This window comes from Mustela erminea, chromosome 14, assembly GCF_009829155.1.
Source record: "Mustela erminea isolate mMusErm1 chromosome 14, mMusErm1.Pri, whole genome shotgun sequence".
Lineage (NCBI taxonomy): Eukaryota > Metazoa > Chordata > Mammalia > Carnivora > Mustelidae > Mustela > Mustela erminea.
In genome coordinates this window covers 27,625,453-27,640,868 of record NC_045627.1, presented here as the reverse complement: position 1 = coordinate 27,640,868, position 15,416 = coordinate 27,625,453, and the positions used below count along the sequence as shown (strand labels likewise).

General features: G+C 42.8%; 1 protein-coding gene across 3 annotated transcripts in view; it reads left to right on the top strand.

The window, feature by feature from the left end:
- ANK3 (ankyrin 3) overlaps window positions 1-15,416 on the top strand; it is a 667,426-nt gene that overhangs the window by 404,040 nt on the left and 247,970 nt on the right. The window lies entirely within an intron of this gene.

The window sequence follows — 15,416 nt, the reverse complement described above, 5'->3', positions numbered from 1 at the left end:
CTATAGAACTTGGTGGAATTCAATGGCTTTCCACTTAGGAGCATGCTGATCTTAACTGCCATGGGAGCTTGGGGTAATTGTCAGTGTTTCTTAGATGGAGGACCATTTTCTTCCATAGATGATCACAATATTTGGTAATTTTCTGACCCAAGTACTCAAGGATCAGCATTTTGGAAGGGGAGGGGGACAACTTTTTCTTCTTCCTGACATTCTGGAGTTGTGGTTCTTAGTTTTTTGAGTTATGAACTCCCCAATGCCCATATACAAAAACACAAAACCAGAATTTGCAACCAGAATTTGTGTTTTCCAGCATTCAGAAAGCCACTACAACCCTGGTCTGGTATATTACCAAAGAGTTTCTCTTTGAGACAATGCAGGTATTGTCCTAAAGGATATACAGTAACTCAGAGCTCTGTTGCCTTAGGCTTGTGAGATAGTTGATCCCATTATCTGTTGTCACTGATTTGAGAGTCTGAACCTAGAAATTTAAATTTAAGGCTGTAAATCTTTATATGGGTATAATGTCATGTAAATTATAAAGAAAGCACTTAGGTATTTATAAAATGGGATATTCAGTAGATAGGATTTAAGGATATGAAAGTCTCTGAAATTAATAATACATTATATGTTAATTAATTAAATTTAAATTCAAAGATAGTAAAAAAATGAAAACAAAACAAAAATCAAGACAACAGGCCCCAAATGGAATCTGAAGCCCCAAGTCACCAAGACATAGTTACGGTTTCAGCTCTCCCAGAAATGGAGTCTTAAACACCCCAGTCGGAAATCTTTTGATCAACACTAGTTAGGTCATCTGCCTGATAAACCCCTGCTATTCCCTCAGGGAAAGTAAAAGGCAACCTTGCAATAACCAGTCTGGTGTTTTGTTTTGTTTTGTTTTTTGCCTAATATAACTTCCCTATTCCTGTTCCCCTCTGCAAGTACAGCTCTTTGTTTTACTCTGTATAACTCTTCTGAGCTCCTATGTATCTACTAGATTAGATGATGTCCGATTCATGAGTCACTGAATAAAACCAGTAAGATCTTTAAATGTAAAAAAAATTATGAAATAGGTTCAGGTAATCCAGATAAAGGTAAATTATTTGTGGGAACTTGACATGGTAAATGACGTTTCTTTAAAGATGTTGTGACCTCATGAACATGTCAGAATTCTTTTATGAGCTGATCTTTGGGGCCATAACTATAGCCTAGTACGTAGCTGATGATATTGTATCAGGTCACTTTTTTTTTTTAAGATTTTATTTTTAGGTAATCTCTCTACCTAACGTGGGGCTTGAACTTACATCTTGAGATCACAAGTCGCATACTCCATTGACTGAGCCAGCTTGGTGCTCCTTCAGTCATCATTTTTCACCTCAGTTAACTCATTTATCAGAAAGGGACAGTAATACCTACTTTGTAGAAATGGTATGAGTATTAAGTCAAACTTTATTCAGTGAATGATTTTTTTTGAGTACACACGTAAAAAAGTAAGTTATATAATATGGAAGAAGGTGACTGATGCTACGGAAAAAGAATGCAGGCTAAGGAGGATGGGGGATGCTAGGAGTGTGGTTAGTTAAATTGTCTAGGTAAGACTGTCTTGAGGAGGCAAACTACTTGGTATACACCAGGTGTTCAATAAAGGTGGACATACACGTGTTCGGATGAGATTTGCCCCTGCAATGTGAAAATCCGTATATTACATGGAGATGGCTGGATGGCTGGATGGATGGATGAACTATATTTATGATACGGATGTGAATGAGACAGGGCTGTTTTGTTTTTAATCAGATAATTATAAAAGGTTTTTCTCTTCCTTTCTGTAAACATTACTAGTGGTGATGGTAACATATTTGTTGAACACCTACGTAAATATATTAACTAATGTCTTTGTGTATGTTACATATATTTACATACGTAACATTTCTTGTAAAAACCCTATAAAGTAAAACTATTATTATCTTCATTTTAAAGATTAAAAAAAAAGAACAAACTAAGAAACAAGTAACTTGTTCAAAATTAAGAAGTAAGAAGGAGCAGAGCAAATTTCAAACCCAGGTTGTCAGTCAGACCTTTGAGTCTCCTCACTGAACCATGACATTTGCGGCCACTATGCCTTTATGAAGACATCTAGTTTGTTAAGGAATCGTAAATTTACATAGGATTTCTTGTTCTGTTTCTCCTTCCTCATAGTTAACAGTTCTCACTGGGTGAAGTCCAGCTGCCCAGAACCTGCCTTAATGGCAACTTGGAAGAATCCAGATTCTCTGAAGTGTTTCCCTGCAGCCCACCAGGCTAGGAGAATTCTTGAGTCCCCCCTGGAGTTCCACAGGGGCTATGGCTGGGGACCTTGATTTTGTTCAGCTTCTGATGCCAAGGGAGTCCTCAATCTCTGGAAATCCTATCTACTGTGCTGAATTGAGTAAATTAGAAAAATCAAAAGCTTTTCTTCACATTTCCACCAGAATTAGCCTCCCTTACCATATAGAGTGAAAGCTGGGGAGGTTTCCAACACTCCTGAAGGATCACTATTGGGATAGTCTATTTTATCACCTTCTTGCTCATAATATCCACTGGTAGAATTTTGCTGGAACACCTCAAATAATCCTTAACTTACTAGTTAGGGAGAGGATGGTTGGTAAAAGGAGCCAGCTCACGCCAAGCTTGGTAAAACTGCTGTGGATTGCTCATCTAAGAAGGGAAGCTAGGGGGAGGCAACAGTGTATTATTTTTATTTTAGAACTTTCCCAAATTCCATGGAGCAAATTTAAACCAGTGAAACGAAATCTCCAAATTAAATTGTACCAAACATTCTTTCCACAGTGACAGGTGGAGGGATTAGACAACTTCCTTCGTGTCCATTTTCATTACTAGTGTTTTCACAAATGACTCATTTCTGACAGTGATGTTGGCAAAAGTCACAGGGATTCTGGAACATGTTTTTACATTTTCATTAATATATATTAGGATTATTGCAATCTTAGTGGACTCCAACTGGGGTTCAGTGCCAGAATTTTTGGGCTCTTGGAAGGTCCTCAGATTTATCGGGTCACACAAGCAGTCATCTTGTGTGTTTTATTTGCACACCCTAGTGAAACAAGAGGTTTTTAAAACACCATAATATACACTTTAATGACAGATTTAAATAAAAACAAGGTAATATCCTAAGAAGTATTAATAAAAGCAATGACAAGTAGGGGGTTCATTCTGTTTATGAAAGAACTCATAGATGTTACTTAACTTTTTGGTGCACCGATGTCTTGTCTCCCCTCTTCCTCTGGCCTCAGTGATTGTGACTGTTTGAAATTCTTATGTACCCACCCCAACTTCTACCACCTTACACAGTGCTAGGCCATGATGCAAGGGTACGGGAATAGGATGGATAATAGTCTTTATAAACTGGAAAATTCTGTATTAATATAAGTTACCCTTAATAAGTGAGTTGTAGCATCATTTCCTCTGCGTTTCTAGAATTGTGTGGTATCAGAAATTACAGCTAGCAGAAAAGCTTTACCTTTAAAGTCAACTCACGTAGCTTTTATACATGGCCCTCATCTAGGACATGGGTGCACTCCTTTCACATCAGTCCCTCATCATGTATTTCCAATTTTTAAATTAGCTGCCAAGTTAAAAAAAAAATGGAGAATTGCACTTAAAAACCTCCAGATTCACATCCTTTCTTAAAATATGAGAAGACCCACCTATCCTGTGGCTCCCTGATGGTGGAGAAGCACCAGCTACCTATGGGCTGGAGCTGGGTGGGTCCTGCCCCATTCACATGCAGCCTGTACCCTCCCCCACACCCCCCACACCCCACCCCCACCAGCGAGGCCTACGGTTCCTGCATGAAATGTTACTCACCCAGGGAAAGGGAGGCTCCTGTTTTCAGCCCTGGTTATGATTTTACAGTTTTATATTCATGTGACTGTTTCACAGGAATATGCTTATTCCTTTTCCGGTGAGTCAGATATTAGTCATATGACACATATTTCTGACACTTGTCTGGTTCAGACCTGGCTTTATTTACATAACACAGTTGAAAAATTGCTATTTTAAGGGTTAATTTGGTTAAGTCCTGTTGGATGTAGTGCCCTGCAGATTCTTCTCTCCAGAACGACACAGCAATAAAGACGCCTTGCACCATTCACTGACAGAACAGCAGTGACTTCCTATAATGTTATGAAAAATAACTGGGAAAATGAACGCCCAGTGTCTCGTGCAGTATCTGGAATAGATCATAAGTGTTCAGTTACTATCACTAGCATTAAATACGTCTGCCTGTAGTAAACACATTAACTGGACAAAATCTGATGAAAATGATCTAATTTGAAATTGTGATAATTTGGGAACGCCTGGGAGGCTGAGTCCGTTAAGCATCTGCCTTCGGCTCAGGTCATGATCCCAAGGTCATGGGATTGAGTCCCACATCAGGTTCCTTGCCCAGCAGGGAGCCTGCTTCTCCCTCCTGCTTCTCTCTCTCTCTCTCTGACAAATAAAATCTTAAAAAGAAAAGAAAATTTTGATTATTTTGGCTCTTTAACCTGATTTTCTCAAACTTTCCCCCATCAGAATCTCCACAAAAGTAACTGTTATTATGCAATTGCTCAGAAATGATTTACTGACTATTAGGCACTGTTCAAGATATGGGGAGGGGCTATATTAATGAACATGCAGCTTCTTGTCCTGGAGGATTTCACACGTTAGCAAGGAGATAGACAGTAAGGGATAGAGGACATTTTAATTCACATAGACATAAGAGCCAGTAAGAAAAGTAAAACGGGGCTGCCTGGCTGGCTCCGTCGGTAGAGCACGCCGCTTTTGAACTCCGGGTCATGAGTCTGAGTTCTACTTTGGTGCAGAGATTACTTTAAAAAAAACAAAACAGAGTCAGGGGCTGGAATAATGGGTGGGGTGGGCTTGAGGTGGCCTTTAGCTAAAATGTTTAAGATAGGCATCTCTGAGAAGGTGAAATCGGATGTGCTCTGATCAATGAGAGGTGAATTATAAACTCGATTCAGTGTCATCTGTTGAATTATGTATTCCTGTGTTTATTTGAGACTTCTTGTTTGCAGACACATTTCTGTAAACACAGAACATGGTACGCTAGCTGAGTTTAACGAACGCAGTTTGAAAGTAGAAGAAGAAATACTGGATGGAGGTGCCGAGCTGCTGGGCAAGAGCCAAGGTCAAAGCTAGACCAGCCCAAGACTGGAGACAATGAGGTGATTGATAGTTAAAGAAGTTCAGGAGGAAATGAAGGGCTTCGGAGGGCAGGCAAAGAGATAAGCGGTGGGCAGACTGAGAGAAACCTAAATATCCCAGCTTACCCTTTTCTGTGGTAGAGACAACTAATGGTAAAGGCACGTCAGCGGTTTTTCCAACTGTGCATAAAATGTTAACCCTCAAGAGGCTCATTTTTTTTTTCCTTAGTCCTGACTCCCTTGTAGCATATTACTCTATCTGTATGGTTGTTACACCAAAATATGCGTATTTCTTTTCCTCTGAGTCATATATTACTCAAGTCACTCGTTTCCTATAACTTTGAGACTGCAAGCTCTGTTGAGGATATTTCTCTCCCAGTCATGTTAACCCCGGCAAAGCCACAGCCGGTGTCAGCCCTGCAGCCCCGGGAGTGGGTGCTGTTTCCAGAGCGGACAGGCTCGCTTGTGTTCTGGTCCGTTCACTCTCAGGTGTTGTGCTAAGCGAAAGAGGTGCAAAGGGGGATAGACCGCCTGTCCTTGGATTGACCTCTACAAGCCTGATCTTCTCTGCGAGAGCCCCGCCGTGTCTGTTGTGGGGAGGCCCCAGCTGTTTTCAGGGGGACCTTGTGGATGGCCCCATCGTGGAGCCGCCGGGTGAGGCCGGGCTGGGGAGCTGGAGCGCACTGCAAGGCAGGGTTCAGGTGAAGGGCACGGCTTGGGCTCCTCTAGAGCCAGTGGTTACCATGTTGGAAAGGAGGGCTCGTTTTGCCAAAGCTTCTGATTTTTTTTAAGAAGAGGCAGAAATCCGGCTTTCTGTGTGAGTCTCTTTCTTTGTGAACTTTGGCAGTAAGAGTTTTTTAAAAGTTGTTTTTAATCCTGAATGAGTGCCTTCACGAAGGAAGATGGAGAAACCGCTAATGTGCATTGTGATTTCGGACAAGTCATTTTCCTCTATGGGTTTGTTACCTCAGGAAAACTGGGTCCCATTGTCTGTGAGACCCCTTCCAGTCCTAAAATTCCCTGTTTGCCCCTGGAGCACAGCTGCATTGCTGTGGTAGTAGGACAAGGTCAGTAGGTTAGGGGTCTGTGCCCACCTTTCCCACGTATGTCCCTTTATAAAGTGCAGAAACAGAGCATTCCAACGCTCCTGCCTTTCTGGACCATTAGTGAATATACCAATAGGGAGGAGACACTTTAAACATTCAGCAGACACTTACTGAGGGCTTGCTCTGTGCCAAGCCCTGTGCCAGGCACCATCGTTTCGGCTTCTTTATGTAGATAAAGAGGTTTATTCTTTCCAACTCTGAAACACGGGACACTTAGCCCACTACTGGGCTCAGAGTAACAGCTCCATAATTGTTAGCTTTCCTCTCCACCTTCCGAGGCTGTCCCTATGGAAGATGCTTCCAGAACTCTTATTGGCTTGACTTTTCCCCCTCAGCCTAGGATCTGCTCATCTTTGTATAGCCATTTTAAATACCCTCGGAACCCAGCTCAAGCCAGCCCTCTTTCACTTCTGGCTGCAAACTCTGAACTCTGCTTATTCTCATTCATTTAAAAATATTTGTCGAGCATCTACTATATGCCTGGTCTTGTTCTACCCATGAACAAGACAGACAGAGCTGTGCTTTGACTAAGTAAAATTCTGTGGGAGTTGAGAGGGAAGGAAGAAACAAACCAGGAACTAGCAAATCAAATTTTCAAATAATGTGATATTGAAAATAATGGTGACATCTTGGTTATTTCAGACCTACATTAGATTGAGTGGCCAGGAAAGGCCCATATGAGGGGATGCTATTTGTTCCTTGGCCTCCTTGACAAGAAGAACTGGCCATGAAAGACCTGGCAGAAGGGAGCATTCTACACAGAGGAAATGGCAAGTGGAAAGGCCCTGGGGCAGGAATAAAATTAGCATTGGGAGGAATGTAAAGGAAATCTTTGTGGCTAAAGCCTGAATTGGGAAGAGCAGAGAGAGATAATAGGTGATATCAGAGAATTTGTTTAGGTATACATGCTTAAAAATTATTTTATGCTCAGACACTTTCTTTTCCCTCAGCTGGAGTATCATTTCCTTAAGGGAATTGGACTGGTCTCTTTTTTTGTCTTCTGTATCACCCTGTTGCTCTCAGTGTGGTTTGATTTAGGGTTATTCAGAATGGGTGTGTCTAGTAGCCCAGGAGGTCTGAAGGGGTGTGTTCTTGTCCAGCTGCTACTTGAGCATGCGAGTGTGAGGACAAATGATCTTCCATTTCTTCCCAGTTCACCCATGTGCTGTTTTGACTGCATGTTGCTTTTGAGCCAGTAGCCAACAGACCTCCATCTGGTTTAGGAGATAAAGAAGCCGGGATGTTTCCACAAGTCTTTGTAATTAAACCACCACCACCACAAGATGGCCTTTCTCCACCAAGTCTGGCACTCTGAGGAGAGGAGGCGTGCTTATTCCCCTCTCTGATAACTGCTGCTTCCCAGCCCCCTTCATCCTCTGTCTCCTGAGAGATTAAAGATGGTTGGAATGCGGGCCGGAGTCATTAAGTGTTCTCACCCCTTAGAGCAAAGCACATGACACACGCCAGTCCTCTCTGCGGAGCAGCCGACCGTCATGTGACTTGCCCCACTTGATCTGTTGAGTTCCAGAATTGAAGAAGAGAACATTGCGGGAGAATGATGGATGAAGATATTTAGTTCTACCCCTGTTTTGAATTTCTAGGGGAAGAATGCTTTTTGGCAGAAAGCAGCTAGCTTCAGTATTCTATCTTTTATACCCGTTTTGGACATCGGGCATTACTTGTGTTAGGATCGGGGACTCAGTGTGATAGCAATCAGATGGCAGGTCCATCTCTGGTAGGCTCTGGGGCTCCTGAGTCTAGACTTGCTTCCTAATAACTTGTCACACTGATTTATTAAATTGTTCTCAGTCTCCTGCCTTTTTGATGATGATTGCGTTCTTAGTTCTTTGTATTAAACCATTACTTACTCTTCTCCCACATATAGCCAAATCATGTGTAATTTCTAACACCGAACAATTTTCTGGAATACAGCTAATGTTTCCCCACTCGTAAAAGAGAGCCAATTTTCTTTAAAGAATTATCCACATTTAACACATCTCATATAATGTGTGTGTGTGTGTGTGTGTGTGTGTGTGTGTGTGCATGTTCATTACAAAAGCCGTGCCTGGAAACAGTGTTTTAGCTTCTTCCTTTCACTTGTGAATATTAATCTGACATCCATAAATCAGATCCAGAATGAGAGCATTGCAATTAGAGTTGAATAACCATTGGAAGATTCCTGGAAACCTAGATCATTGTGTGGATCTGTATGTGTGCACACGTGCATTTTAACTTTCTAAGATTTGTAAAGAAATGGGGTACATCGACTTCTGCCTGATAAAGCACAATTTAGACAGCTGCTAAGGGCTGGCTTGTGGGGTGACTGATTTTGCAGACCTAAGTCCAGTTTCTCTTTTTCTTACCTTTGGTTTCTTCTTTTCTGATGGTTCAAATAGAGAATATTTTAAGGTGTTGGTCTCTTTCTGGTTTCCCTTTGCTTTCAAGTGTTAAACTGTGGTCCAAAGGCGACCGATGTTAAGTTATTCCAGCCTTCAAATTCATTTCCGGAAATGTGTATCGTGTCACAATTTACGGACACCCGACTGGAGTGGTCTGTCACTGTCGAGATTGCACAGCTTTGAGCTCATCATCTTTAAAGGTGTTGTTCTTAGGCTGTTCAAAGCCCCTGGAGTTCATTATGGTTTCTATATCTCAAGCCTTGATGATGCACAGCAGCAGAAACACAGTCCGTTTCATCCAGCGAACACTACACTCAATGGAGACCTTCAAAAAAGGGGAGGAAAAAAGTAATCATTTCAGAATCAGTTTTGAATTTTGCATGCTTCATGTTTATGTATTAAATGGCATATGACACATTGCAGAAATGTCTTGCTATTCTGTTTCTTCAGGCTACACTGAACACAGCCTTGGAAGTCCAAAAATAACCTGGCTTTCCTAATGCAACTTGGGCATAACAATAGGGGTACCTTTGTTGTTAATGAAGAGCACGTCTCATAATCTGTTTGCTGCGAAGTATGCAGGCGCTGGGAATAATCTGTTTGCTGCGAAGTATGCAGGCACTGGGAATGCGCCTACGTGAAGGGCTGGTGGCAGTGTGTGACCATACAGCATTTGTTCTCTTGTCCCTCTGCTGAGGGGACCCCTTTTTTATTCTCCTGGCCTCATTTGCACATAAAACCATTTGCAAAAGGAAGGAGGGAGGGTATGTTGAGTCTGTGCCTATCATTTCTCCCGGCATCTGAGGTTTTGAGGGAGTGCGGGAGCAGGGTTGGGCAGCAAGGGATGGCTGGGTAAGGGTAGGAAGCTGTGAACTCAATGGGAGGCAAGGTCTCCCAGACATCCGGTGTGAGAGGAATTTGTAGGAATGTGTATATCTTTTCTGCAGGTCTCCTGTGGGTTTGATGAATGGATCATTCGTACCATAGAATCTCTTGTTTTAGTAAAGTAACCCATTGTTACTTTGTGTGTCCTGACCTAATCACTGGCTTTGGGATGGTGGAGGCTTGAGGCCCTCGGAATGGAGAGAAAGGGAGGTTGAATCACCTCGCTGACCACTTCGCTGCTTCTCCACCTTCTCCACGTTGAGTTCCTGACCCCATGGCCCCACGGGAGCCATCCCAAACCAGGCCCCTCCAAAGTCAGGGGTCTCCTGACTAATCTGGGTCTCTCAGCTTTTCTTTTATCCTTTATCTTGTCTGTTTCTCTGCTCATAAAGGAGGCTAGAATGTGCCCTGATGAAGATATGGAAAATGTTGAATACAGCCAATCCAGATTACTTTGCTGTTTAAAAGCTCCCTTGTAGATTAGATCATTTGCCCTCCTACAGGCTCAATGAGCTACTTTTTCCATGTGTTCCCTGTGAACAAGGCCTATGTCATGGTCTCAGCTTGAAAGAAGGGAAAAACAAGGAAAAGAGAGAGTGCACTTTGTTACTACAAGTTTGCAGGAGTCATGTTGTGATGTAAATGCTGTTATCATGATTTTTTCCTTTTTGAAAACATTGTATGTTCTTGTTCAGATTGAACAAAGAAAATGATACAGGATCTAGGTCCTAGTGCTCAATATTTTGTGTTTGATACACACAGAGAGGATACAGAATATTATTAGCATTTTAAATTACTGCTCAAAAAGATATTGCTGTTCTCTGTTACATAAAGCTAACGGGTGACTACATTCTCCTGGATTATAAGGGGTTTCCGCCATTTTCCAATCTCAGAGATAAGACAGCATGCCAAGTACACAGGATTCTCCCCTGCCTTTCAAAAATGCATCATAGTGGGGAACCTGGTAGCTCAGTCAGTCGAGGGTCTGACTCTGGATTTCAGGTCTTGATCTCAAGGATATGAGATCAAGCCCCACATTGGGTGTGGAGCCCACTTAAAAAAAAAAAAAAGAAAGAAAGAAAAGCATCATAAGAACACAACCTCCAAACCCCTGGCTCCAGATTAAGGGTTAGTGACTTTTCTGACAATGGGCAGATAGCAAGTATTTTAGGCTTCTTTTGGCCATACAGTCTCCCACATACTGGAATAAAACTTTATGTGTGAACACTAAAATTTGAATTGCATATGATCTCCACGTGTCGTGGAATATTATTGTTCTTTGAATTTATTTCAACCAAAATATAAAAGCCAGTTTTAGTTCAGGGCTATACCAATACAGGTAGCAGGTCAATCTGGGTCCTCAGGTCGTAGTTTGAAGAACCCTTATCTCAAGACAAACCGATCTTCACAGCGAAGAAGTTGGTATGTGGGGGGCCCACTTTCAGGCTGGACACGTGGGAGAAGGCCACTCTCCAGACATTTTGCTGTGTCTCCAAAGGACCTGTGAAGCGGGAAGGGTTTCAGGAACTTCCAGCACAGCCACAAAAACCTTCTTCCCCTTGCTTGAAATGGTTCTGACACTGGAGACTATCTCTGAAATCCAAGGAACTTGCAGATGCTACCAGTCTCTCCTCGGTTCACACCGCCTCTTCCCACGTTGCTGAACCATTGGTTGAGCACATTCTGTGTGGAGCCCTTGGTTAGAGGTTGGGGATGTAAAGACGCAAGCAGCCCGCAAGTGCTCCCAGGCTGCAGCAGACCAGGAGAGCTGCATGGGGGCTCCCACCCAGGGTGAGCAGCCTGTTGGAAAGAAGCTCCACGCCCTCCACGCTGCCCACCCAGACCTCATGGTCTGCTCCCATGGAGAACTTTGAGAGCCAGTCCCAGGTGGAGGACTCATGATTCAAGGTGGCTTGCCATTCTCAGACACTGAACCCTTGGCTTCTAGTCGGGAACCCGGTTGGTGGGAAAGACCATAACTTCTCAGTTGCTCTGTATTTTAAAGATCCATCCAGAAACGTATAACCAGGCTCTGCTCTGAGCTGGTAGCTCTCTGTACACAGCCCGATGCAGGTTTCTGTCCCTTTGTCTGACCCCAGATAACAGATCCCAGAAGCGATGTTCACACAATCATTCTTCAGGAGCATTGCCTTTGTAGAGCAGTGTTAGTGCACTTTGAAATCACAAGTTAAATCTCACTTTGCAAATTAAATCCCTGTGTAAATACCCTAAGTCTTTATGCTTGTCATGGGGATCCTGTCATGAATGCTAGGCACCGGAACATCTTTGAGTCACGTGAATGAGTACGCCAATGAAGAACTACTCTTGGGTTTCCATTTCTTTATCTTTAAAATGATGGGGTTTGATTAAATGGTTCCTGAGATTATGCGATTTACTCTTCTGTTTATCTTTTGTGTCAAAATATATTTTTCAACATTGGGTTTCCTTGAGGTAGGACACAGTTGTCTTCATAAGACGTGGTAAAAGCTGGGGCGCCTGGGTGGCTCAGTGGGTTAAGCCCCTGCCTTTGGCTCAGGCCATGATCTCAGGGTCCTGGGATGGAGCCCCGCATCGGGCTCTCTGCTCAGTGGGGAGCCTGCTTCCTCCTCTCTCTCTGCCTGCCTCTCTGCCTACTTGTGATCTCTCTCTTCGTCAAATAAATAAATAAAATCTTTAAAAAAAAACAAAAACAAACAAAAAAACATGGTAAAGGCTGGGGCTCATATCCCAGCATGGAGCGTTTAGTATTTTCAGCAGACCCGCCGGACTCCCAGCTCAGGCTATGCCAGCCTCGTGTGTCAGCCCGGACTCTTCTCTTTTTGCAGCCGCAGTGTCTGTGAGATGAGCAGTGTCAGTTTGGGAGACAAAATGTCCTGGCCAGGGGGTAGGTTGAAAGACGCAATTATGGGAATTATTACTCTTCTTACTTAGTATAATTATAGAGCGTTTTTCTCTGAAGAGGTTGAACCAGTTGGGATTATTTATCCTAGGGAAGAGAAGACTGGAGGGAAGGACATAACTCAGTAACAGTCTGAAATATCTGGAAGGTGCTAACCAAGTGTCCTGTCTTCTCACTGAAGACAGAGGATGAAGAAGTTGGCGGGAGAGGTCTAACTTAGATGTGAGGAATAATTCTTTGCCAGTAAGTATGACCAGACACCAACATGAGTCTCTTCTGGACAGGTCTGGGTGGATGCCTTGCCTGGAGCCAGACACCTTGCTCTCTGATTTCTGTTGCAGACGCTAGGGACCGCCCATAAGATCCAGGGGACAGAGTCACAGGCATGGACTCGTAGGCCCCCAGCATTCTGATAAACCAGACGTGATTAACGTAGACATAAAGAAGACCCTGGAAGAGAATAAGAAATAGAACAAATGTTATGAGACGAATGTATGTCTGCAGCTCCAGAGGAAAGAGTTGGGCTTGGGGATGTGGCCTGGGGTTTGATGGAGTTTGCCCTCAATTAAGCAATGCTTGGCCTGTGGATGGTGAGGATTTCTTGTGCTACCCTCACATCATCAGAACATCAGCTAAGGGGACCTTTCTCCTGTCCAAGTCTGTTGCCCACCCTTCTTGTGTCTGTCACAGGCAGATCAGATTTGCTATGTTGCAGAGATGACACTGGCCTCACTTGACTGTGTATCCATCCAGCAGTAGGTACAGAGAGAGAAGGTGATGGTTTTCCTGGTTTTCCCCGCTGATGCATATATTTTTTAAAAGATTTTATTTATTTATTTGACAGAGATCACAAGTAGGCAGAGAGGCAGGCAGAGAGAGAGAGAGAGAGGAGGAAGCAGGCTCCCTGCTGAGCAGAGAGCCCGATATGGGGCTCGATCCCAGGACCCTGAGATCATGACCTGAGCCGAAGGCAGAAGCTTTAACCCACTGAGCCACCCAGCCACCTCCACTGATGCATATTTTCAAGCACGTTAGGTGCCCACCCTGTACGTGGTGAACCCAGAAGGGAGGGAAGAAAGAGATGTATAGTCAGTAGTAAATAAATTCCTCCAGACATTTCAGAGCCATCCCTTCCCAGACTGTCACCCTCCCTTGGGGGGTCTTGTGCTTCCCTGGGCTGTTACAGTCCCTTGGGAATCCCTAGTGTTGTGATCAGAAGCACAGGTTTTAGGGCAAAGGCCCAAATTCAAATGCCTCTGGGTAGCTTAGCCCCCAAGGAGTGAAGCAAAGCAAGGTAAGATAGGAGGAAATGCTGAGGGCTGAGGTGGAAAGCCGTCACTCAGTCCCTGGAAACTGGCCCAGTGCAAACATGGGCCCAGAGTTGCTTGATCCTTGCATTTTTACTTTCTTTTAAAACAAGAACTCTAGATTTTGATGTGAAATTAATCAATTTTGATAGGTTGACAACTAAAATATTTTTTAAAACAGTGAGAGCCAGGAAAACCTGTATTTATTATTTTGCTGCTGGTGTGAACTTTCCTTTAGAATAATATGGAATTAGGTTCAAATTTTAACTGTTTAGTTGCCAGTGGCCTTGGCTAGTTATTTAACTTTTCTGAATTCTAGTTTCTCTCTCACAAATGAAGAAGATTGCTTCACAGCATAGCTATGAGGACTAAAAGAACATAGGTAAGAAGTTAATATAGTATAGGAGCGCCTGGGTGGCTCAGGTCACCTCTGCCTTCAGCTCAGGTCATGATCTCAGGGTCCTGGGACAGAGTCCCACATCAGGCTCTCTGCTCAGCAGGGAGTCTGCTTCCCCTTCTCTCTCTCTGCCTGCTGCTCTGCCTACTTGTGATCTCTCTTTTTCTGTCAAATAAATAAAATTTTAAAACAAATTAATATAGTACCTTGCATGTAGAGAACTTAATAATTATTAAATAATAATGATGGCCTTGATTATGTTATTATTAGATTGAACTATATGAAGTTCCTGGAATACACATGGATTTAACCTATAAATGGCAATTTGGGGGCATCTGGGTGGCTCAGTCAGTTGGGCATCCGACTCTTGATTTCTGTTGGGGTTATGGTATCAGAGTTGTGGGATCGGGCCCTGCATCGGGTTCCACGCTCAGTGGAGAGTCTGCTAGAGATTCTGTCTCTCCTTCTCCCTCTGCCCCTCCCCCTGCTCTCTCTTTCTTTCATAAATAAGTAAATCTTAAAAATAAATAAATAAGATAATCTCCTACGGTTTGGCATAATATTAAGATCCTACCCTATATACCTATATATATACCTATATACCATATATATAGATAATAAAATTATTATTTTGCCATTATTATCAATGTTAAGTTGACTTACTTACTCCTTAAACACATACTTAACAATCCTCCATCCTTTATTCTGTTTTTCTCACAGTACTTATCCTGTTGATTGTACTCAATAACTTATTATATTTATGGTGTATAGTCTACCCCAGCTCTGCTGGTACATAAGCTTCATGTAAGGCCTCAGAGATGTTCTGTATCTCGTTCATTGTCTTTCTCTATGCACCTCACTCAGCACCTAGAATTATGTAGAAAGCTCTCTATGAATATAGGTCAAATGGACTTGCACACGGGCCTTTCCAGAGTTGAATTCAGTCCCCCACAAACACTCGTTCAGGCCTTCCAGGTTTGAGGAAGCTATTGATTTAGAACTGTTCCAAATAAAACATAAAGGATGATTGTCACCTTATGGTGATGGGTTTTTTAGGGCTTTGACTCTTGAGCTCAAGTGTAATGTAAGAGTAGTGAAAAGTTGCACGAATGTTACCTGTCCCAAATCTGAAAAACTGAATTCAGTTAATTGTAGAAATAGAAATACCTAAATTGGGGTGGGGGGGGAACCTGACCAAAATCTTTCGGTGAAATTTTGT